Source organism: Sminthopsis crassicaudata, chromosome 5 (assembly GCF_048593235.1).
Source record: "Sminthopsis crassicaudata isolate SCR6 chromosome 5, ASM4859323v1, whole genome shotgun sequence".
Taxonomy (NCBI): Eukaryota; Metazoa; Chordata; class Mammalia; order Dasyuromorphia; family Dasyuridae; genus Sminthopsis; species Sminthopsis crassicaudata.
This window is the reverse complement of record NC_133621.1, coordinates 133,457,202-133,482,787: the sequence shown is the minus strand read 5'-3', so window position 1 is coordinate 133,482,787 and position 25,586 is coordinate 133,457,202.

Sequence of the window (25,586 nt, the reverse complement as noted above, 5' to 3'; positions counted from 1 at the left end):
TAAATTCAGACAAGATATCTTTACCAAGCTTTACAGTGTTAAGAAGCAATTTGACCAATGGGTATATAGCTGTCCATAAAGCCTGCAACACTGAAATTCAAATCCTGCTTTCTACCTGTATTACTCTGGGAAAATCACTTAACCTCTCAATCACCTAGGCAATTCTCTTTAGATTAATACTGCCATCAGATATGTCTATAAAATTTTTGATAACTTTTCATTCTAAAATGAAAAAAAGACATCATTTTCAAACTTTTACTTAAGGGCCTAAGAATATTAAACTGGAATATTGTAGTGCTTTGTTCTCAGAAAAATTGAGAAGATTGTTCCTACAGATATATTTTCCTATTGTTGACAATGATAGACAGGAAAATTATTTTTTAAGGGGAGGGGAAAATCATTATTCTCAATTCTTAGAATTAAACAAGGGATGAGGAACATATTGATAAATATGAAAAACTAATCTCTTCAGCCGTTCTCTTGTGGTTTGATTCATCTAAGGATAAATCTGAAGAGAAGTAATGCCATTCCTTAGGCCTTCTCTCCAATGAAGTCAATACATGTCTACAGGAAATGGGCCTCAGTTCTTTGCCTTATTATTTATCACTTTCTCTTTTGGGACTGGAGACTTGGACCTTGTGATTTTCAAAGGTCAAGGGAATGAGACTATAGACATCGAGGAGTGAAAATTATAAGTTACAGAGAAGGCACATACAAGAATAGAGGGAGTCTCTTCATGTGGTTGTTCCCTATACCAGTGAAATCACAGGTCCAGTAAAAGTTGTATTCTATTTTTCTTTTCTAAAGTATTAGCTCCTTCATTAATTTATTCCTACCAAAGCATATTAGCTCCTGCATTAATTTATTCTTATGACACTTTCAGCATGCTCATATAATACCCCAAAATTCCAGACACAACAGTGGAACCCATTAAATAAACCTCTCACTACTGTCCTTTAATTTGTTTCTAATCCAAATATAAGAATTCTTCGGAGCTACCTGATTGTTGCTTTATATACATATGTGTTCGGGTGCCATACAGGTAAGGGGCAGGTCAATTCTCCGTGAGCCTCCACATCTGTGAACATCTGAAGGAGTTACAAAGCAGCCTTTACTGATACAGGTGTTGCTTGTGGACTGGGAAAATAAATTGGAAGCAGAGGGAAGAGGAGAGAGGTCAGACAACGCAACTGCCTCACAGTAGAGAGGTGAGAGAGCAGCAACTGACTCTCAGTCAGAGAGGTGAGAGAACAGCAATTACCTCTCACTCTCAATGAATCACCATCATCCTCTCACAAGAAGAGAAGAAAAGGTCTGCCAGAGGTAAAGCAAAGTTACATACTGGGTCCCCACACTTATGTGGCTAAAAAATCTACATATTGCCAACTTGTTGATGAGACCATCCTGAATGCCATAAACAAACGCCTGAATAAAGTGCAGATGTTATTTATCTACTTTTTTTTTTCATTTGTCTACAAAGCCTGGCATTTTTCCTAAAAAATAATACAATTATTCTAATATCTTCTTCCAAAGACTGAGATAGTTTCCATCTAACCATGACTCATGTGTGATGTGCTTTCTTACATCCCTCCCCATCACATGGTTAACAACTTGAGGGAAGGAGCCCTCTCTCTTTTAAGTCTTTTTGTATCCACAACACTTAGCCTCAGGTAAAGGTGTGGAGGTCCTCATTGATTCTCTTCAAATTCAAATTTATTTCTTTGGTGACAAATGCTATAGTTACAAGGTTATAGTTGGGAATAGTGGTTCTAAACACTGGGAGACGTCTGTAGGTCATGGGACTTGGAAAGAACCTGTCACTTAACTTTACACATGACCAGAACTGTATTTTGCCATTTCAATCCATTGATGGTATCTGCCAGAACAATTCTGGCTTTTCTTCCCCTTCTTTACATTTTCCATCCTTGTTTTAAAGATCTTTTTGATGTCTTCTGTTTTGACACAATTGTTATTTTCCTGTAGTCCTAATCCCTTGACACATCCAAATCTGTACATCTATATACCACTGAGCCCTTCTTTATTAAAACACTCATAGAGAATAATGTCTATCTGACAACATATACAATATTCCCCCTCCATGTTGCTCCATCCTAATGCCAAGAAGAGGAAGGTGAGCCTCTTTGTCTTTCCCCTAGGGTTGAGAGTTTACCTACATTTTTTTGCCTGGTATCTTTCAGTAAATAATGGTATGGAACTTGGCTTATCCCCATTTTTATGTCAATAATCTTGAATGAGCTAAATATTGACACTAAACTAAAGTCAACATTCTGACCTAATTTAATGAAGTCACTGTAAGATGGAAATGTTCCCTCCTGAGAACACACCCTATGGTGGTTGAAGTAATTGTTGTTAACAAGTCCAAAATTAACATGATTTCAAATTTATTAGGATAAATAGTATGCCATCTGCTATATAGAAGAGGGGAAATAAATTATACAAATAGCCTTTTTGTTGCCCAGGATTAGTGGTCCCCTGCCCAAAATTTCCCTTCAGTAGCTATTAGCATCTGTGGGAATTCTACTGCTCTATTCTCTTTCACTATCTGACCCAGAGGATAAGAACAACTGTCACAGGAGATGCAAAGTATCATGATGGGGTGCTGCTGGGGATTAGAGACCTTCTTTGTGAAACTGAACTCTGGGCTCCACAAAAGTGAAAATGTGGGTACTTTGCCCACAGGAGAAGGTAAGGGATATCCTTGCTGAGAAGAATCAAACCTGTATGTGCTATCTAGAGGGGATTAGGGAGGTAGGACCTATCTCACCACACAGTCACCCAAGGTCTGTGTTTTATGGATTATCTATGACAGTGGAATCACATTTAGACCCCAGCACTTCAGTCTCCAGTGTGCAATAGGAGGAAATAAAAATGATGCTTAAGAAACTTAACTTAAATGAGAAAGAGCAGCTGTACCAGACCAAGTACAAATAGAAGTAAACTGTGTTGGAAATGATTTCTGCAATTTATTAAAGTATTATTATTCATTTTTAAGATATTTGAAAGAGGGAAGAATTTGGAAGGTATTATTAAACTTTTATTGCAATTGAGTGAACATCTGTGAATACCAACTTGTGTAACTACTTGTTCGTGTCTATAAAATCTTTATGACAGTGGTCTCCACATTTACCAAGGGTTTCCTTGGTGAAAAATTTAGAAAGAGACAGGCTGATCTGCAGATTGTTTTCTACAGCAGACCAAGTCATCACATTCTCATGATAATCTAAAGGTGTAAAGAATAGAAAATTCTGCTATTATTTTTTGTTTATTGACTTAAAACACATACATATACATACGTGCCATAATACTCCTTTTGGCATGACAGAAGAAACTATCTCCCTAAAGACTCTTCTCCAGTGAGTTTTCTTATATATATACAAATTAATATCATATAAAAGTCCATGTCAGATATCACACACACAAAAATTTTGTTTAATCTTCTTCTAACTACAAATATCAAATGATATATAAAACAGAAAGATGTATGCTCACCAGTGATGTTCTCTTCCATCATGCAAAATGTCTTACACAGAGTCCATGGAGGGGGGGGTTCCCACGTACGGTCAAATTGTTCCAATGTTACTGTTAGTGAATATTATTAGGATAATTATAATAAACCAAAGAAGAGAATTTCAAAAACATTTTTAAATGTATAAAACTCTATGTCATCAGATGATAGATTGATTTCATCTTGGAACTTCAAAGGAAGGAGAAAGAAGAGATGACATTTGAGGATAGAAGTTTATTGAGATGTCATGTAATCTAACATTGTGGTTTTTTTGGAGATCCTATTCTTCTAATCTATCTAAGTGAGATGGTCCTTCAGGGGTTTGAGATTACATAAACAAACCAAGATTTATTATGTCATTCTGACATTCTCAATGTTTTGCTAGGTATTTCCAGGCAGAAATTAACAAAGATTTATTAAGTTAAACACTAATGGATATATAAAATTAATAGTAACCCCTGTCTTTAACAGCCCTTTGCATTTTTTATCTGCATTTTAACTGTGACTTTTCTTGTTTTGTCTCTACAAATACCCATTTTTATTGGTATGCTTAATTAGTATTTAGGTATTCTAATCTGTCTTAAGCCAGAATGTTGTTAGATTCTGGTCTTATTGATGGGATAATAGTGAGATGTGAAAGTGGTAATTTCATTACATAAGGCTATAGTTCCCAATCTTTGCAAATCAGGCTATCTTTTTAAAATATAACAATGTGGACCTTTTTGGGATATAGTTATATTCTAAGTATAACTATTATTATTCTACCAGCTGTTAGTGTTTCCTTTGCAAAATTATCTCATATTTCTTTTGTATATATTCTAAATACAGAGAAAGTATGTTAAAAGGAATGAGGTGTTCAGGAAGGATCAAAATCTCTGGAATGAGAGCTCCTTGAATCCCTTTCAGGTCTGCTTATCTACCTTTGGTGACCACCTGTCACTCAACTCTCACCTGTGTCCCCAAGGAGCAATAGACACATCCTTGTAGAAATCATTTTGGCAGACAGGCTAAACCAAGTCCATAGTCCTCAAACCCATTTTTATCAGGCATTAAAGATTCCAAGGTCATCCACTGCATCTTGGGTCATCCCCTGCCGGCTTGACTTTTGTCTTGCCACTGGACTTTAGTGAGTCTGGAACAGAAAATGAGGCTGAGATTTTCAGAGAGCTCTGCCTCATTTAAATCCAATTCAAGAGCAAATTAAATTATCATCCAAGGTATCAATGGTACTCTTCGAAAATGAAGGATGAATAATAATAATAATAGAGGCAACCTTAGAGTTAAGAAGACCCGAGTTCAAGTTCTGCCTCTGATTGCTATTATTTTGTGTCTTTTTTTAGGGCTGTAAATATCTCTCTAAGATTGTCAACTGAATTGTCATTTGTAAAGGAAGTTTCTTCATAGACATTTCCCTCTACCAATGAAATCATAGGTAAGGTACAATATATTTACACATACACACACACACACACACACATATATATATACATATATATGTTTATACATAAATATATAGGAAAACATACATACACATATGTATATAAATGTATTAATCTCCTCTAATAGAATATAATTTTCCTGAGCACTGGGATAGTTTTATTTTTGTCTTTATGTCTCTATGCCTAATACAGTGTCTAGCACATAGCAGTCACTTAAATGTTTGTTGATTGATCAACAGTATTTATTGATTAAAAAATGTATAATGAAAAAGCTACTATGAATTAAGTAGTACTTTTAAATTAATATTTTAATGATCCTAACATCATCTGCCTACATCTGAAAAATAATAAAGATGTGCATAGACGTATAATTTTTTCAGGCTACAGAAAGTATGCTTGCCTATTCATGGATTTGCATATGCATTTGTGGTTGCCTTGCCTCAACTCTGTGTCTACTGGAATTCACCAATTTGGAAAATCCTGTTGAAAGGGGAGTAAGGGGAGAAATTAAAAAGAAGAGGAAAAGGACTCTAAATCATAACAATGAAAATTTACATTTCAAGGATAGATTCCACACCTTTGAAAATATTCTATAAGTTTTTCAGTTGGCCATATTGCTTTTTGGTTTTATTCATTCATTTATTTATTTATTTATTTAAGTTGTAATGTACAATGTAAATCAGATGCACATTGAATCAATATATCAAGATGCTGATGCTGAGATACTAGCATCATGTCCATAATATTACCCTTTGTTGGCCCTTTACACAAATGTCAGCCAGTTTTGTCTTCCACACTCTCTCCTATGTTCTTTCTTTCCCTTTTTCACCTACATATAGTCAAATATAGAGAACTGTAAACATCTTTCTATTATACTTAAAAGCTTAGGCTCAGCTTGGATAAGTCAGCCACCTGCTAAGAGTGTCAAAAGGAATTAGCTAGAGCCATTAGAGGAATTAGGAGTGAGACCAAGAGATAATTCATCATCATTGGAGCTTTAACATAAAAAAAATCAACTTGAAATTCAGATATTTAGTTGCCCTTTAAAATTCTTATTTTGAATGGATTGATTGATTATATTTCTCTTGCATATTTCCCTTTTTCATCCATCTCCCTGTTTCTGGAAATTCACTGTTAGATAATTATACATGAAGAAGAGGACACTGAAAGAGTTTGTACATTTAAGGTTGGGATGATCTTACACCCATGGTAAAACCCATGTTATATACCCCCTACCTCCTATTCATGTGCTACCCTTGCTAATATATCCTTTACTTCCTGTGCTGCCCCTGGAGTGCTGCTCATACACTGAGATTTAAGGGAAGGGAAGGAAATGCTGTTTTGTTTTGTTTTTTAAAGGACACATTTTCTTGTAGAAATGAGAAATGAGCTGATATTTTCAGTTGAAAAAATGTATTATATACCAGCAAAAGTACTTTGGATAGCCCTTGAAATGTACTAGCAACTCTCAAATCTAGTACTTGGGTTTTTTCAATGGTTCCCCACTGTGTCTCAAGGTAAAGTACAATGTTTTGTCTTCATAAACATGATTTTTTTGCCCATGAGTAAATAAGAATGTATTTGATGTTTTACATGATTTGAATATCATGGTAAAGGTCACAGTCTTAGTAAAACCTTTCTTATACTAGCATTTGTAAAGGTCATTATACCTCTTGTGACAACTTTTTGGAAAGACAAGGACAAGAATAGCATAGAACTGGTAATGGTAGATCTGTTTGAAATGGACAAAAGACTGGCCCTCTCATCCCTGGGTCAAGGGGGCTCAGGCTTATAGGAAAATGTTGCTTAAACTAAATTAAGGGAAGTGTTATGTTCAGAAGAGGCCCCATCCCCCAGTTCATGAGGCCCTAGACTTTCTGAGAAGTGTGTCTCTAACAAAGTCAGGACAACATTGCATAACATGCCAACAGATTCCGTTGTGTACTCACTTCCCCATTGTAAATGAGAAACTGTGTCAGTGATTCCCAAAATTTGTAACCGCAAGGCTGTACCCGGATGTGGCAAATGGGCTTAAAAGTGTACCTCACTATAGGTTCGGAGCTAATCTCTACTAGCCTGTATAGGGGGTAAATTGCCAGCTGGCTAATAAATGATGCTTTAAATTGAATAATCTGGTCAGAGCTGTCTATCTCATGTCAGTCCATTTCAGGTTACAGTCATCTTTGGAGAGAGCTTTACATATGGTAAGATCATTTGATCTTCCCAATAATCCTGTGAGGTAGGTACTGATATTATTTCCTTTTTACAATTGAGAAAACCAAGGCAAGTAGAAATGATTGATTTACCCATATTCACATAGCTAATAAGTATGAGGCTAGATTTGAACTCAAGATCCTTATCTACTGCAACATCTACCTTCCTTCTGTTTAAATTTTTATTTCAAAGGAAGAATACTGGCCTATTTAAGTCATGCTTTCTTGCTTTAATAAGAGGTTTCCATGATAAAGTGTGACTGATCTTGGCTCCCTGCTGTGAAATGCAAGACTTGAAATTCAAATATCCTTATATCTGAAATGCAAATTATTTTGTTGTTGAAGGTTACTGAGAGCCCATTATGAAGGTTAAACTTATTAGATTAATAATTAGATTGTCTGGAATATAAATAGAGGATAATTCATTAATTTTCTAATTGTTCTTCTATAGACACTGAGCCAAAATAAGTTTTTAGTTTTTAAAAGCATAAAATAACATGTAGAAGAAACTCTAGAGTTTTATGCCATGGAAATGTGACATAAGTAAAATTGTGTTCAAGTATTATTATAGTAACTAAACTTCTTTGAATGAGGTCGTATGAGTAATAGTTCTATGTTATTGAGAATAGTTAACTAATAAAACTCTCTGTAAATTTAGTAGTTTGCATTTGAAATCTGATTTATATTCAAACTGGAGAAAATAGCCTCATTGAAAAAGGACCTCAAATACTACAAAGTAAGTTCACCAACCCTTATAAATTCTTTAAAACATTTCATTTAAGAAAATATTGGCATGTAAATCACTAGGGACTGAATACTTTTCTCATTAAATTCAAAGAACTCATAGACAGGAATTTGCAATTTTCTTCATCAATAAGAATCAATGATAATACAGTGACTATATATTTTTGCAAAAGAATTTTTTTCAGGGTCATTCCCCTGGGCTGTTTTTTCTTGACAAGTCTTGTCTTTGTGCATTAGTGACAGAAGGAAATACTTAAGAGCAAGTTGTCAGTTGTGATTGGATGATCTTGGAAGTTCAAGTATATTAAGCAATGAAGATAAAATTCAGGTTATTCTTCTTACTATCTGGCAGAACATTGTAAGGAGTTTGAAATCCTCATGAATATTTTCCCTTCTACAATGTCAAAATTTAAGGTAAATAAAAAGGTAATAAGGCTAACATTTATATGGGTAGCTAGGTAGTGCAGTAAGTCCTGGAGTCAAGAGGACCTGAATTCAAATCTAACATCTGACCTCAGACAATTGTTAGCTATGTGACCTGAGCAAGTCATTTAACCCATTTTCTCTGTTTTTCATCTATAAAATGAGCTGGAGAAGGAAATGGCAAATTACTCTAATATCTTTGCCAAGAATATCCTAAATGGAGTCAAGAAACATCACACTTGTTCATCTACTAAAGAACAGCGGCAACATTTATAGAGCTCTTTAGGATTTAAAAATTTATTATCCCATTTGATCTGCATGATCACCTTGGGAAGTAGATGCTATTATTATCCTTATTTTATAGAGGGGTAAGCTCTGGAAAAGATTAAATTACTTGAGCGGGTTATATTATATAGCTATTAAATGTTCCAAGCTGAATTTGAACCTGAATCTTCCCGATTCTTTGTATAATACTCTATTTTGTTGTACTACCTACCTGCCAATAGCAGCTCTATATTTATAAATTCTCTGAGGGGAAGTTACCAAGCAACATATGAGGATGCTTGACCATATCATCTGGGTGAATATTTGTGCTCCCTCTATTTCAAGTGCATGAGTTCAGACTGGCATGGAATTCCAGCCCGTAACTTGACCTTTAGGTTCAACTATAAGTTTGGAGACATAGCTTAAAAATGAATCAAACAAATGTTTGAAGTAAGGAAGACAGAAGGTCTCTGTTACTATTGGATGGGAGAAATATTTCGTGGTTCTAAGGTCTAATTGGCAAGAAAAAGTACTAAAACAATTGTGTGTGTTATGTGTGAGTGCATCAGATTATGAGTGATTTTCAGCAACAAGACTATACAATGATCAATTCTGATGGACGTGGCACTCTTCAACAATGAGATGATTCAAGGCAATTCAAATGGTCTTGTGATGAAGAGAGCCATATACACCCAGAGAGAGGACTGTGGGAAGTGAGTGTGGATGGCAATATAGTATTTTCACTCTTTTGGTTGTTGTTTGCTTGCTTTTGTTTTCTCTCTCATTTTTTTCCCTTTCTGATTTGATTTTTCTTGTACAGCATGTTATTTGTAGAAATATGTATAGAGGAATTGCACATGTTTAACATATATTGAATTACTCATCAGCTATGGGAGGCGGTAAGGGAAAGGGAAGGAAAAAAAATTAGATTTTGTAAGGATGAATGTTGAAAATTATCCATATGCATATTTTGAAAGTAAAGAGCTTTAATTTTAAAAAGTATGAGTTATTTTAACTGAAACACAGAATGTCATTATAAAAATTCTGTGTGACAGACATAATGTATGGAGGCACTATAGAAATATAGAAAGAGTCTGCTGATAATACTATCATCGTAATCTCTCCTTTTTCTGGTGTATTTAAAAATCGCTATTATATTATTATAGGTGGCACAATGCCAATCCTGGAATCCAGGATATTCATCCTCGTGAGTAAAAATCTGGCCTCAGACACTTAGCCAGTCATATGACCTTGGACAAGTCACTTAACCCTGTTTGTCTTAGTTACTCATCTTTAAAAATGAACTGAAGAAAGAAATGTCAACCATTCCAATATCATTGCCAAGAAAACCCCAAATCATGTCACAAAGAGTAAGCCATGATTGAAAATGACTGAACAACAACAGAACAACTACCTGAATCCAAAGAAAAGTGAAAGAAAGCAAAAGAAAAAAGGGATGGTGGGATGAGGAGTAAAAGAGAAGGTAAAGGGAAAATATGATGAATGTCTCCATGGTAGCTGGACATGATAGCATTGAAATTCAGAGAATTAGGAAGGAAAAGGCTAAATTTAGGGTCATAATCTTAATAAGTAGAATGACAGGTATAGATATAGAAGACTCTAGATTTTATCTAGACAAATCCCCTCATTTTACAAATGAGGAAACTAAAAAAAGAGAAATTTAGTTACTTGCCTAAAGTCACACAGGTTGAAATGACAAACCTAGGATTAAACTTGGATACTCAGGCTCTTAGATCCAGAACTTGTTTACTAAACCATCCTAAAAGGAATACGTTTTTAAGCCTGACAAAATTAGAATAAATTATATACAAAGCAAAAGTCCAATATGAATGAAAAGACCTTATTTTATTGCATTTTAACATTAAATAATCTTGTGCCACATTAGTCTTCTGTTCAGCAAGTACAAACACATTTTGCTCACTACAGGTGTCCTGTTAACAATTAGACTGCTCAAACAATTAATGATCCTTGTATCCTCATCCAAAATAATATGCCCTGTAGCTTCTTGTGGTGCAGAGATTTTTAAAGGTTGGGTCATTTTTTAGCTTGCTGTTCTCAATGCCACTTACAATAATGCAGAAAGCTCATTATATTCATGGTCATCAATCAATCAATATTTATGGTGGACCCACAGGGTGCATGATGTACAAGAATATGCGTACAAGATGTATAAGAGTGATGAGTTACACACACAAAAAAAATAGAGAATACAAAATTGCTAACAAAAGGCAGTTTATAATCTAGATTAAACTTAATTTAGCATTCAGCCAGGTAGTTCAATGAATAGGGCACCAGTCTTGGATTCAGATATACCTGAGTTCAAATCCTGCCTCAGATATTTCCCAGATATGTCACTAAGTCACAAATTTTTTTTTTGCCTAAATTTCTTCATCTTATGCTCATCATGCTTTTAAGAGGTATTGTAAAAACAGTATTTTAAAGTGCTTTTCAAAGCTTATAATGGGAACAGCTAGGTAGTACAATGGATGGAGTATCAACTCTGGATTCCAAAGAACCTGAGTTCAAATCTGGATTCAGACATTTGAAATTTAATAGCTGTGGGATTCTAGACAAATTGTTTAACCCTAATTGCCTCACCAAAAAGGGAGGGGGGGAAATCATAGCATTATTATGCTATTAAATGCTAACTATTATTATTAGCATACATTTCGTGAGTAACTACTACATTCCAGGGAGCAGATAGATGACACAGTGACTAAGTACAAATCTGGTCTAGAACACTTTCTAAACTTGTGAGTCTTGGCTTGGAACCAGGAAGACTCAATTACATTAATTTAAAATCCAGTGGACACTTACTGTTTCAAGTCACTTAACCCTGTTTGCCTCAGTTTCCCCATCTGTAAAATTAGCTGGAGAAGGAAATGGCAAACCCCTTCAGTATCTTTGCCAACAAAAGCCCTAATGGGGATGGAGAGTTGGATATGTCTGAAATGACTGAACAACAATTATATTCCAGGCACTGAGAATATAAAGACAAAATAAAAAAAGAAAACTGTCCCTGCTTTTGAGGAGCTTAAACTGTACCTGAAGGAAAAATATGCAAAAATACATCAAAACAACATAATTGTGGAGTCATTTTGAAGAGGGTGTGAAACTATGTTCCCTTTAATCGGTAAAATTATCACTCTGAAATTGTGTCCCCTTTTGATCTGAAAGATCAGGGTCTCCCAGGCTCCAAGGAGCCTAGAGAGGACCCATCCTTCCAGGATGAGACAAGTAACATTATTCAAAGGCAAATCAACTCCCATTGATCTTTTGGAAAGTCACATTCAGGAAATTCTAAATTCTCATTCAATTGAGAAATCCTGGTCTTATCAGCTCAAACTGTGTCCAGCACCCCCTCCCTTGCCAAGAGCTGCTCATAAAATAGCTGCTCATTTCTTTGCAGAATGTCCAAAGCAGGAATAGACCTGTCCCTTGTCCCTTGGTATAGCTTCCAGGACCCTGCCCACTGAAAAAACATTCTCTTCTTAATGCCAGCCTCCATTTCCCTAATAGGGCTTTGCCACTAAAGAAGTCAGTCTCTTAGCAAAGCTGACTTCTCATCCAACAACAAACTTCCTTTTTTGCCACTTAAAACTCTTTGGATTTGTGAATTCTTTCACAAAGAACTTGAGCCTCCAACCAAAAGGGGATTTCCACAACTCTCTGCACTACCACTAACATCATCAATTTGGTAAAAAGGGGTTTTTGTTGTTGTGGTTCAATAATGCTCCATAATCTGTGAACCCATTTGGGGTTTTTTAGGCAAAGATACAGGAATTATTTGCCTTTTCCTTCTCCAGCTCACTTTACAGATGAGGAAACTGAGGCAAGCATGTTTAAGTGGCTTGTCCAGGCTCAAACAATCACTAAGTGTATTAAGACTGGAAATGACTCAGTATTAATGAGTCACTCTGATTCCAAGAGCCCTGCTCTATGTACTGCACAACAAGAGGGATTAGGGAAGCACTTATAACTAGAGAAATCAGGAAAACCCTCTTCTGATGTGGGTGTGAGGAGGAACAAGGTTCCAGGCATGGAACAGTCTATTCCACAGCCTATTCCAAGCGATAGAGGTAGGCGATGGAATGTTGTCTACAAAGAAGGACAAGTGGGCCAATTTGGCTGGAAAGTAAATTATGTAATAGATAGTCATGTGAAATCAGTTTGGGAAAGAGAGGAGAGAGCCAGATTGCGAGACAAGATAAACAACAGAAAACTAAGTCCAAAGGCATCATTATTATGGGGAGGGGGGGGACTCTACAACAAAGAGAACCAGATGGAAGAAGCAAATCCCTTGAAAATGGAAAAAGGGATCTAAGAACAAAAGAAAGGTTTGGAAACTAAAATTGATGGGGAAGGAAGGTGGACAACAAGGGCAAGGACTTGGTTCTTGAGAAAAGAGCAAACTATGCAACGTGAAAATAGATTTCATCAGCAGAAAAGCCAATCAATTCAAATTGAAATCCTTTTTGTTTCAGGTTTTTAAACTGATTCACAACCTCATAAAGGATTTTGTAACTGAATATGGGGGTCATTAAATTATAATTTATTTTCAGTAAATGTTTGCTTTGTAAACCTATTTGATATACCTCTATTCTTAAGGTCACATAAAAGTTTTTTGAGCAAAAAGGAATCAACTGGAAAAAATTTAAGAAGCTCTGGTTTATATGTCAAATATACTTAACTGATTTGAGCTTAGCACAGTTCCCTCTGGAGGTTCTGACACATGTGACAATGTATGTTTGTGTTTAGTCTTGTTACTGGCAGTGAAAGGATAAATGATTTCCTACCACTCTTGTCAAGAATTTTAGAAGTCATATTTCCTTCTTCTCAATTTTTCTTTATCAACCACATTTATCTTTTCTCATTCCCCTTTTCCTTTTATTAATTTAAATACCTGTTGTATATCCATATAGTAAATCATTGCCTGGTTTCTATTAGACTGAACATATGGACAGGTCCATGATAACTTAAGTAGTGGATGCATGTAACTTTTTTTTAATTCCTTCACCTTCAAAACAAACCATGATTTTATTAGCATGGACAGTTATTCTCTACTAGTCCAAGTCATAATCCTTTGGGACCTAAAAGACAGTGTTTGTGAGTTTGTCACACTGCCTAAATCCATCACCTGCTGGTCAATCTTCCTATAGGCAGCCCCTTTGCACTTAACTTACATCCTCTTTAGACTAGATACTGCATCAGAATAATCTCTGAAGCCTTTCTTGGTTAATAAGAATAGCAAGTCCAATTGAATTCAATTCAATAAACATTTATTCAATGTCTACTTTGTGTTAGGTACTTTATTTGGCATTGGGGAAATAAAAATTAAAACAAAATCATCCTCCTGCCTCCAAAGAGGCAGGCCAGAAACAACAAGCTCATAGATGAGTAAATTAAAATACGTGCAAACTAAATACAAAATTATGTGGGGGGTAGGGGAAAATATCAACAACTGAAGTGACATTTGGGTTGTACCATGAAGAGTACTAAGGATTCTAAGTTGTGGAAGTGAAAAGGGAGAAGATTCCAGATATGGAATACAAGTTAGGGAAAAATGAAATCAAGAAATGGAATACATGGTGGGTGGAAGTGGGGGGGGATGCTTTGGATGGCATAAAGGAAAACAATATAAAATCTTTTTTTTTTTCCCCCTGAGGCTGGGGTTAAGTGACTTGCCCAGGGTCACACAGCTAGGAAGTGTTGTGTGTCTGAGACCAGATTTGAACTCTAGTCCTTCTGAATTCAAGGTTGGTGCTCTATCCACTGCGCCAACTAGCTGCCCCAAAACAATATAAAATCAATTAAGCAAGAAAAATTTGTTGTACTCAAAAAGTAAAAAGCATTAAAGGCCAAAGAAAGATCCTTTTATGTTTTTCTAGAGTCAATAGATGAAAATCTGTGTTTTGAGAATATAAATTTGGTGGTTATATAGAATTTGATTAGAAAGAAGAAAGAGTGGAGGCAAGGGAGACCAACTGGGAGATTATTCTACTAATCAGGAAAGCTGTGATAAAGATCTGATCTAAGAAAGTTTTGTGAGAAGAGTAAAAGGGGAGAATGAGAGATATGCGATAGCAGCATTTTCAATAGCATCTTTTCCAGTATTGAAACTAGTCCAAAGGGACTTTATTGTATATCTTTGAGCTGGTAACTTGTACAAGATATTGGTAGAGGGGAATTGAGATTGTTTAAATTTCAGCACTATGTGTTCCCCATAAATATTAATCTGTATAATTCTATACCCTACATGTATATATACTATAATGTATAAATGTATAAGTATAATGCATAATATAATATAATAAAAGTAAATATGTATATACATATATACACATATAATAGAAGTGCATATAAGTGTTTGTATATGCTCTCCATGTTATATAATTTATCTATCTCCTCCCTCAGCTTTTTAATGGGGATTGTTTTGCTCGGCAAGCTTATACCAGAAAACAAATCTCACCCACTCCATCAAGACAGAATACTTACTACATTTTGATGAAAACTAGGACACAAGAAAGGATATTCCCCTAAAATTATCCCCCAAGGTAGGCAAATCAGGATATTCACCCTGAGCCCTGCACTTTCCAGGGTTTCTGCCAACATCTCAAACTGGTCACAGAGAAGGAAATAGTGCCACCATCTGTTGAGGAAAAAAAAAAAGAAGATTTAAAATAATCATATGAATTAATAAGCCCATTATAGGGGAGCCAGTATGTGGCTTCCCGGTAACGCCCTGTCCTTGCCTAAATACATTTCTCATTTTGCATGCTATTCCTCCTTCCCATTTTTCCCCTTCAAGAAAATTCTGATGTCCATTTTAACCTTATTTTATTTTTATAAAGAGGCTGAAGGGGCAGATCTCCAAAAAAGATAATTTGCCCAGGGTCCCTATTCTGCCCAATGATGTCATCCTGTTTCTTTATTGGGCCAGACCTCTCTAACCTTTGCCTCTGCCAGGGAAAAATCCTGGGACATCTTTCTGGATTAACTAGATTTTCATTTAAATCCTGCCTGGTACCAATCAATCCAAATAGATGAGATTTTACTGTACTTTATAGCACACTATATATTTCTAGCTACATGAATAACCATGAGTTGAAATCTGTTCTGTATCATCTTCAGTGTCCCTCCATTCTTAGCTTTTCAGGCAGGAGGAGGGGAGGCACTCAGCTACAGAGTAATTATATTGTGTACCCATCAGCAGTTCTCTTACAACCCTGGAACAGCCCCAAGGAGCGCAGAAGCAATGGAGCAGGCATGAATTAGACCTAAATTTGCAAAGGAGAGAAATTTTGCTTAAATGTAGTTATTTACATTCCTACCTCACATTTTAGTATTTAGTAAATTTTTGTAATAATCAAGAATCAGTGGATTAGGAAGAAGCCCAAGAGGTCATTCAGTCCATCCCCCTGGCTTCAGTTGTTGTAAGAATAGTATTGGGGGAAAGGGGAAAATAATAATAATGACTGTGTTTAAAACACACACACACACACACACACACACACACACACACAATAAATAACTTCACCATGGTTTGTTACACCTGCCACCTGGAAAAATTCACCTCTCGGGTACATCAATATACTGTTAGTGAAGTTATGAACTGGACCAGCAATTCTGGAAAGCAATTTGGAACTATGCCCCAAAATTATTATATTAGGAATGCTGTTTGACTTGGTGATGCCATTTTTGGCTCATAACTCCAAGAAATTAAAGAAAGAAGAAAAGGCCCCATAAGTACCAAAACATTTATAGTACTTTTTTTGTGATGGGTTTGAATTGAAAATTGAGGGGGTAACCATCAACTGAGGAATAGCTGAAAAGCTTTGATACATGAATGTGATGGAATTCTATTGAGATATAAGAAATGATGAAAGGGACATGTTCAATGAAGCATGGGGAGATGTGTATGAACTGACACAATGAAGTGAGCAGAACCAAGAGAATAATTTATACAGTAGCAAGAATATCATATAAGACACATTTTTAAAACTTAGGAATTCTGATCAACAATGATACAATGATGACAATTAAAGAGATCTCTTTTTTAAATAGTATTTTATTTTTCAAAATACATGCAAAGATAGTTTTCAACATTCACCTTTGCAAAGCCTTGAATTCCAAATTTTTCTCCCTTTCTCCTCCTCCCCACTCCCCAAGATAGCAAGCAATCCAATATAAGTTAAAACATGTGCAAGTCTTTCTCTCTTTCCAATGATATTTCCAAATTTGTCCTGCTGCACAAGAAAAAATAAGATCAAAAGGGAAAAAACACAAGAAAGAAAAAAAAAACAAGCAAACAACAAAAAAAGGTAAAAATATTCTGCTTTGTTACACATTCAGTCTCCATAGTTCTCTCTCTAGATGCAGGTGGCTCTCTCCATCACGAGTCTATTTATTGGAACTGCTTTGAATCACCTCATTGTTGAAAAGAGCCAGGTCCATCACAATTGATCATCCCATAATCCTGAATGTGTAAAATTTTCTCTTGGTGCTTCACTAAGCATTGGTTCATATAAGCCTTTCCAGACTTTTCCAAAATCATTCTGCACATCATTTCTTAGAGAACAATATTCCATTACACTCATATACCATAACTTATTCATCTATTCCCCAACTGATGATCCACTCAATTTTCAGGTCCTTGCCAATAAAAAAAGGATTGCTACAATCATTTTTGCACATGTGGGTCCTTTTCCTTAAAGAAAACTCTTAAACATGCTATCCCCATCTTGACAGAAAGATGATGGACTCAGAGTACAGATTGAAACATTTTTTTGGACATGGCTAGTGTGGAAATTTCTTTTTACTTAGCTATATATTTGTAACAGAGGAAAAAGTATTCCAAGTCAAAGTGATAAAATGATTACACATAAAGGCAGACAAAAATGTTGATATTGTTCTGTGAAATATATGCCTTGCCTATAACTACACATATTCATTATTGGAATTGTTAATTTTATGCTCAATTAATGATTTTTAAAAATTCATTTATATATAAAGTTGAAAGTTGGTCTTACAATCATAGACAATGAAACTAGAATAATGGACCTTCACTAAGATCAATTATTTTGATTGCCAATGCATATTACATATAATTTAAAGGTGGCAGAGACTGAATTAAATTTATAGTTATCTCAGAATATACTCTTAAATTTTCACCTCATACCTGAACAATATTCTTTCTTCACAATACACAAGAAAGGATCATCTAGACTCAGCCTGAAGATACCTCAGTATATCTAAAATCAAATTCATCACTTCATCTCTAAAATTGGCTTCCCTTGAGTCACTTATTTCAATTAATTGTTCTAGCCTTCTTTCTTTGTCCCCAAGAGATATTGAACATAGAATCAGAAGACCTAAGTTCAAATTCTTGGGCAAATTATTTGAACTTTATTGGCCTTAGTTTGTTCATCTGTAAAATGAGGATTTTGCCTGTGACCTCTAGATATGACCTTTAAATTCCCTTCTAAAACTACAATTATGATTCAAAGCTTAGAATCTAGGAATCATTTTTGACTGCTCTTGTGTCCAATAAAACATTAAGTTCTATCAAATCTTCCTTCATGTTGTCAATCAATAAACATTTATTAAATGTCTAATTATATGTGAATCTATTGTATATGCTATGGTAAATACTGGAAATTCAAAAACAAAAATTAAAGACCCTGACCTAAAAAAACTTACATTATAGGTATTTTGCACTTTCTTTCTTTCTAGTATCACCACCCTAATTCTGGTACTCTCTCATGCTCAACCTATTACAATACCTTCCAAAACTGATTCTCCTGATATTAGCTTCTTTCTGTGCCCATCTATCTTGCATGGTGATTGAATGATTGATCACCAAATTGATCTTCCTAAAATTCAAAATTTATCATATCACTTCTATTTTCAGTAAATTCTACTCCATTGCCCATTGTGCATTCTAAATTCCTTGGTCTAGTGTTCAAAACCTTTTGTACTCTGACTTTCATTAACACTTTCATCTGTATCTTTCACTATTTTCCTACAATCACATGTTATGGGAACTTCTACAAGGAATGGAACTGTGTAACTCATCCACTTTTCCCCTTCCATAGCATAGAGTTATGCACACACTAGATATTTAATAAATGAATTTAATTGATGAAAAAATCAATTGCCACAACACGAACATACTCACTGTAAAATACAAATCCCACTCACTCTAGATAGAATATCTGTGAAATTGAGGAGCTTTTTTCCAGTAAAGATTTGATAATGGTGTATAAGGGAAATACATTAGAGCCATTATAGAATACACTTAGACACTTTGCAACTGGTTTCAGTCTGTTAACAACCTAGTGAATGAGAGGTTCTTTGACTACGTTCAGAGCCATTCAAAAGGTCTTAGTTGAAGTCTTGCTTCAGTCCTTCCAGCTGTTTTATTTATAGTTAGAGTCCTTCGCTCAAAGTGTCTACAGCTTTGGACTTCACCATCATACCCCAAGGGAAAAAAAATACACAAATAACTATAATACAAGTAACTATATGATAAGCACAGGAGAGGCATTGAAGATAAGGACAGAAGAGATTTGAGGAAAGATGGATCTTTTCAAATCAGGGAAGCATTCCTAGAAAAATTCAGTAAATAGAAATATGGTAGAAAGAGTCTTGTGGACATGGTGAATGGTCTGTAAATATGCAAAAAGGGAGAATAAATTTTGTAATTTACGTGGTTCAGGTTACTAGAACTTAAAAAGCAAGTCAATTTTGTGCTTCCTAATGTCTTTCAGACCACCTAGTATAGTGTCTTACACACGGTAAGTATTCAATAAAAATGTCCAGATTTATGTTTTACCCTTCTCCTAAAAAATCTGCGCAAAAAGAAATTCTGGTTGACTGAAGGCTTTTCTTTTCCTGGGTTGGTTGAAGCAATCAACAGTATGCACCTGGAGAAAAGAGAAAAGAACAAACATTAAAAAAAAATAAAATTAACTGGAAATCATACAAATTGATGGATATGATGGAACATATGAAGTCTTTGAAAGATCGTTCATGGGAAAGCCAGCACCAAAAATATATATGAAGCTTTTTTGTTGTAAGGCATGTTGCATTCAAAACGAGGATATCCTGAATGAAATCCAAACTTGAAGCAAATATCTGCAGGGATAAAAGAACACAGCTGGCAAATAGGAAGAGCATCATTTTAACTGCTCTGAAGAGACCAGAAAGTTTGGAATGGCTCTACCTATAATATCTCTCCAGAGCCCCAAAGGTAAGATGTACCTGTTTGTCAAACTGCTTACGGAAAGCTATCTAAAAAAGAGCAGCCAGTCAGAAAAGGTAATGTTTGTAAACTGCAAATCCATGGTGTTTTTTCTTTCTTAATGGGATTATAATGAGTGTGCTGAAATGTTTATATACAACAGCTGCAAAGCCTTCTCCCAAAACATTGAAGACTGACTCAGAACCAGTCGTCCTTCAATTCAGTAACTTAAGAAATGATTTATGAGCTGCCAAATGATATGGACTCAAAATCTACTGCAAGAGACATGTGACATTTTGCCAGATGAAGCTGGTACCCTATTAACAGTCAGCTCCTGCTTGGTAATCATGAGGCATCAGACTTATGAGCAGGAAATCTCACAGAGTACATCAGAAACTCTACTCTGCACAAGGCCAACTGGTTAGAATTTTCACACTCAGCATCGTGACATTAACTCCCCAAGTGATGGCTAATGTGAGCTTAAACAGAACAGAGGAAACCAGAGTCTATTTTACTGCTGTGCAGACTTCTAAATGTGCACATCCAGGCTTCTTCTAGAAGACTATACCTCAGAAGTCTGTTTATGTCTCAACTCATTAATTCACTTTGTGCTGACTCCCTTGAAACTTGAGAATAATTTTCTAGGGCACTGAACACATGTTTTCTCCAGGGATGATGGCAGTGGTGACATCATGATATTTAACCCAGAAACCCAATGCACATGGTGGAAAAAAGATCCCACACATGCTAATTACTGATCTGGTTACTAGCCAGTCATAGAGGTCTAAGGTATTCTAATGCTTATGTTTTACCAAGAAGGTGGACATTTTAAACCACTGGAATAGCATAACTAATTTTGTAAATCATTTGTTACATAAGCCTAGGGAGTCCAGGAGCTTTTTCAGAAAAAAATAACTGTTCTGATACTTCCAATTTGAAATTTCCTGAATTTTCCACTAAAAACTTTCCCATCTCTTCTCCTGGACACCATCCTATAGAATAAAGTTTTGCTCAACATATTTGATTGCTGGTGGTAAGTAGGACAAAAGTCACCAGACCTTTTTCCGTCTTTCCTATCTAAATCCAGAATACAGTATTTGCATGGAACTTGAAACACATAATGGCTTTTTTTTTCTTTTTTTGGTGAGGGGGGGGGAGAGTGCCAGAGTAGAGAAAATGGGCAGCAGTGAAAAGAATCTCCTCACCACCCAATTTCTCTATAAACCTTGGGGATGATTCATCTGAACTGGTATGGCATGTATAATAGTAACAATAAGAAGTTCTCTACCATAGATCAAATGTAAATTAAATTGAGAGATCCTATGTTCTCCCCATAGTAATTCAGACTCTAAAGTGACTAAGGAATACTCTAGCTAACACTTTGGATATTGGTTGGGTGCAACAAATAGATGTTTGACAAAAATTATTCGTGAGGCTATCAGGCTAAATACTTGGCTAATTTTCTTCCTATGGGAGAGGAAGCTAAGCAGTAGCTAAAAACCAGAAGATGGTAGCAGAGAGCAGCTGCAGCACAGATACAGGACAGATGCAGCTCAACAGAAAAAGCAGTCACCTAATGCATGCATCCCCAGAGGGCCCAGTTTGAGTTGCCCCAGATATGCATAAGCCCCTCCATGTGTCTCCTCCTCCACTGGTGGTATGATAAATTGTTAGAATGTTCAGCTGTGTATATGGGCAAAATCTATGCCAATACTTATTCGGCCAGGCTACTTAATTTAGTTTATTTAGTTGGTTTAGTTTGTTTTGAATTGTTTACAGGTTGGTTAGTTAAAAAAATAAATGAGCAAACAAACAAAATACAGAAGTTCATGAGTTATATAGTTTTGAATGAGATGCCTGCCTATACCCTCATTCTGCCTCATATCTGGGGGTAGCTTTTGGGGCCTCTCAGTTTTATATATCATATATCATATAATAACATGACACATGATTATATACAAGCTATAAATAGCATACTTATAATGTAAATAAAATAAAATAATATTAAAATGTATATAACTCAATATAAAATAACATAAACAATTAGCTTTTGTCCTAGCAGCAAAAATTTATATTTTATTATTTTTGTTGCTCAGAACAAAATAGATGATGTGTATATACACATATGTGTGCTTTATGATATTTATGCGTACCTGTATATACTGCATATGTATAGATTTGTGTGTATAACTGTGTGTAGATGTATGTTATATATTCAAGTCTCTAATCTATATGGATTTATTTAATATAGAACAAAAATTTAAATATCATATCCTATCACCACTTGTTACAGACAGTTAGACTACAGTGTAAAACCATCCAGTGAATGTAGATATGACTATATTTATATGAAACCACAGCTTATTTACAAAGTGAATTCATGATTCAGCAATGATAATCAATGACTGGAGGACAACAAAACCTGGAGTCAGGAAGACCTGAGTTCAAATTCAGCCTCAGATTGTCTCAGGTTCCTCATCTATAAAATTAACTGGAGAAGAAAATAGCAAGCCACTCCAAAATCTTTGCCAAGAAAACCCCAAACAAGGTCACAAAAATAGTATGTAACTGAACATTTCAACAAACAATGATTTAATTTACCTTTTGGGGGGCTGAAATGGGTGTTTTACTAACCAGTCAATTCAGACAAAATGTACCAATTAATTATATTCATAGATATATAGAATGTAGATAGATAGACAGAGCCTCAAATTTCCCTACTTGAAGAATTGCCTTCAGAGTGTAGTCTTTCATATTTTGGTTTTCTCATAGGACTAACTTGAAACACAGAATTCTTGGATTGGCAAGATCTTCAGGCATTATATATCCCAATGCTATGCCAGACACATGATATGTTTGTGTCTAAGATTGTGTTTATAGAAAGTCAAAGCAATTAGTTGAAAAGTTAATATTGCATTCATTTCCTCTACAAAATCCCTGCCAAACAGTTATTCTAGCCTGTTATTGCATACTTTTAGTTCAAGAGAAATCTCTTGCCATCATGGCAACTGGCCCTGTTCAAGGGCAGCCCTAGTTCTTAGGAAATGTGGCTTTATGTTAAGTCATCATTTACCTGCCTCCCTACAACTTCCACACATTCTCATTTTACTCTTATCTGTACAGAATCAACCTAATCCCTCTTCCACATAACAGTCCTTCAAATAAAAGAATGCTATAATACATTCCCTGTATCTTTTCTTCTCCAGGCAATATTTTTTCTTTTCACTATTCCCCACATGACAGTTTCAGACAGTCTCACCATCTCTGTTGCCCTCCATAGGACATATTTCAATCCATAAATGGTCTTCCTTATAATGAATATAGCACTCCAAGTATATATAGGCTATCTAAAGTAGAGTTAAAACAATTCATAAACTTAACAAAGGAAGGGCAGTTGGAACTTTACTCCAGGGAGGGAAATTCAGAAGACTTCCACAAAACCATTCTTTCCTGTTCAGCTGCACTTCTGTCTAAGCAGTGTGACTACCAATTACAGGCCAAATTTTCAATCAGATAAACACAGTTTACTTTTACATGACTGATGTAATGTGATGATTATTGTCTCCATTTTTACTGCTGTTTACCCAAGATTAAATATTGATAGTTATAGTTCTGGTGTGACTTTTTTTTTTCATTTTGGAACCTAATTTTTATTATTGTTGTTTAGTTGTTTCAGGTATGTCCAAATTTTTATGACTTCATTTAGGATTTTCTTAGGAGAAATATGGGAATGGTTTTATCATTTCTTTCTCCAGCTCATTTTGCAGATGAGGAAACAAAGGCAAGCAAGATTAAGTGACTTGCTCAGAAACACACAGCTAAGTGTCTGAGGCCAGATTTGAATTCAGACAGAATCTGACAGATTTGAATCTGCTTAATGTCAGGTCTTGTACTCTATCCACTATGCCACTTAACTGCCCCATACTTTTATTAATGCAGCCTAAAATCTCATTAGCATATTTGAAAATATCTTTGCATTTTCAAATCATTTTTGGCTTTTACTCAACTAAATCCCCTTTGGTCTCATTCACGTCAGTGCTGATAGTTCATTCTCTTCCATCCTAGTTTTTGAAGAATTCTTTTAAACTAAATACAGGGCTTTACATCTATGTCTATTAAATTTCCTTTTTATTTAGCCTATCATCAAAGTTGGGTTCTTATAAGATTATAATTCTGACAGTCATCACATTAGTTTTCCCCATCTTCTGGTCATCTGTACTTTTGATAATCATAACACTTATGTCTTTTTCCAAGGGACTTAATTTCTTAAAATGTTATTTTTTGTTTAATTCTATCTTGGTGTCTCTGACATTAGTTATCATCTCAGGTATTGTTGTGTTGGATTCTACCAATTCCCATTTCTAAGTCTCAATTTTTTCTTAGCATTCCATTTTAAAATCAGGCAATTTTGAAATTTCATATATATATATATATATATATATAAAACTTTTTAGCAGGTAGATAATGTTAAAGCTCAGATTATTCCTTTGTCCTTGTTGAAAGCTTAGTCCTTGATTTGGTTTCAATGACTATTATATGCATTTGTGTGAACTTCAACAAAGAAATGATTAAGCTAACTTTATTTATTGACAAGTTTGTTATGTAATCTCCCCTCTCATAAAAAAAAAATTCACTGGAGTAAATGAAATGTCAGCTTGTCACATTAAATTATCAAAGTCACAACAATCATCTTCTCAACAGTCTTCTAAGTGTCCTTCACCCTCATTATAGCATTGTCCTTCAGAGATAAGTAGCTGGAGTACTTTAATGAGGAGTTCAGCTAATGTGATAATTAAGGATGGATGAACCAATTAAAAATATGCAAAAAATGATTAAACTCATACCTAAACATAAAGTATGTGTGGGGGTGGAGGGAAAAAAAAAACACAACCTTTTCATTGTTCTATTCACAAGCCTTTAGTCTGCCTAATCTTCAAAGGGGATTGATAGACTATATTTATTCCGACCCATCTAGAAACAGGAATTACTCAAAGTCTTATAAATAGAGAATCCTAAACATGATATTGAACTTTTCACCCCAGCTATCCAGCTAGGAAAAATGATCAGTCATAATGCCTTTTACTAGTGTCCATTTATACAAGAGTAAACTAATGTGCACAATCTGAATGGCTTTCCCAAGGCCATTCACTGAGTTAGTGGACAGATCAAAAGAAATGAACTCTCTTAAGAAATTGGCCTTCCAAGCTACTGCTCTAATTATTAGATTGGGGCCTGAGGTCAAGGAAAGAGGAAAGAACATATCCTAAATAGGTTTTTCCCCTTTTCATGGGCTTGATTTAGATAGATGTGTAGCTACAAATTTCAACTCCCAAAGCAAATTTGTTTGGGGTGGAAGAAATAAGGGTAGATCTTGGTAAATCTTGGTCATATGGGAGGAGTGGGATGGAAATAGAGTCTATAGGCTTCTGGGGGATGTCACAGGTGGCCCCTAAGAAGGTATAGCCCTAGTTTTCATCAAACATAGAAGAGGGAGGACTAAAACTTACTAGAGTTTTTCATGCCATTGGAGTATAGCTGACAATCAAGGGCAAGGTGATGGCCCTAGGAGAGGACCACTACGGTGATGGGATGGTAGAAGTGGTGGCTTAAAGTAATGTCAGAGGATCATATGACATGGGAACCAAAAATGTGGATACAAGGTCTTGGTTGGAGGAAGCACTTACCATTCCACCTCCTAACCCATAACCCCTCAA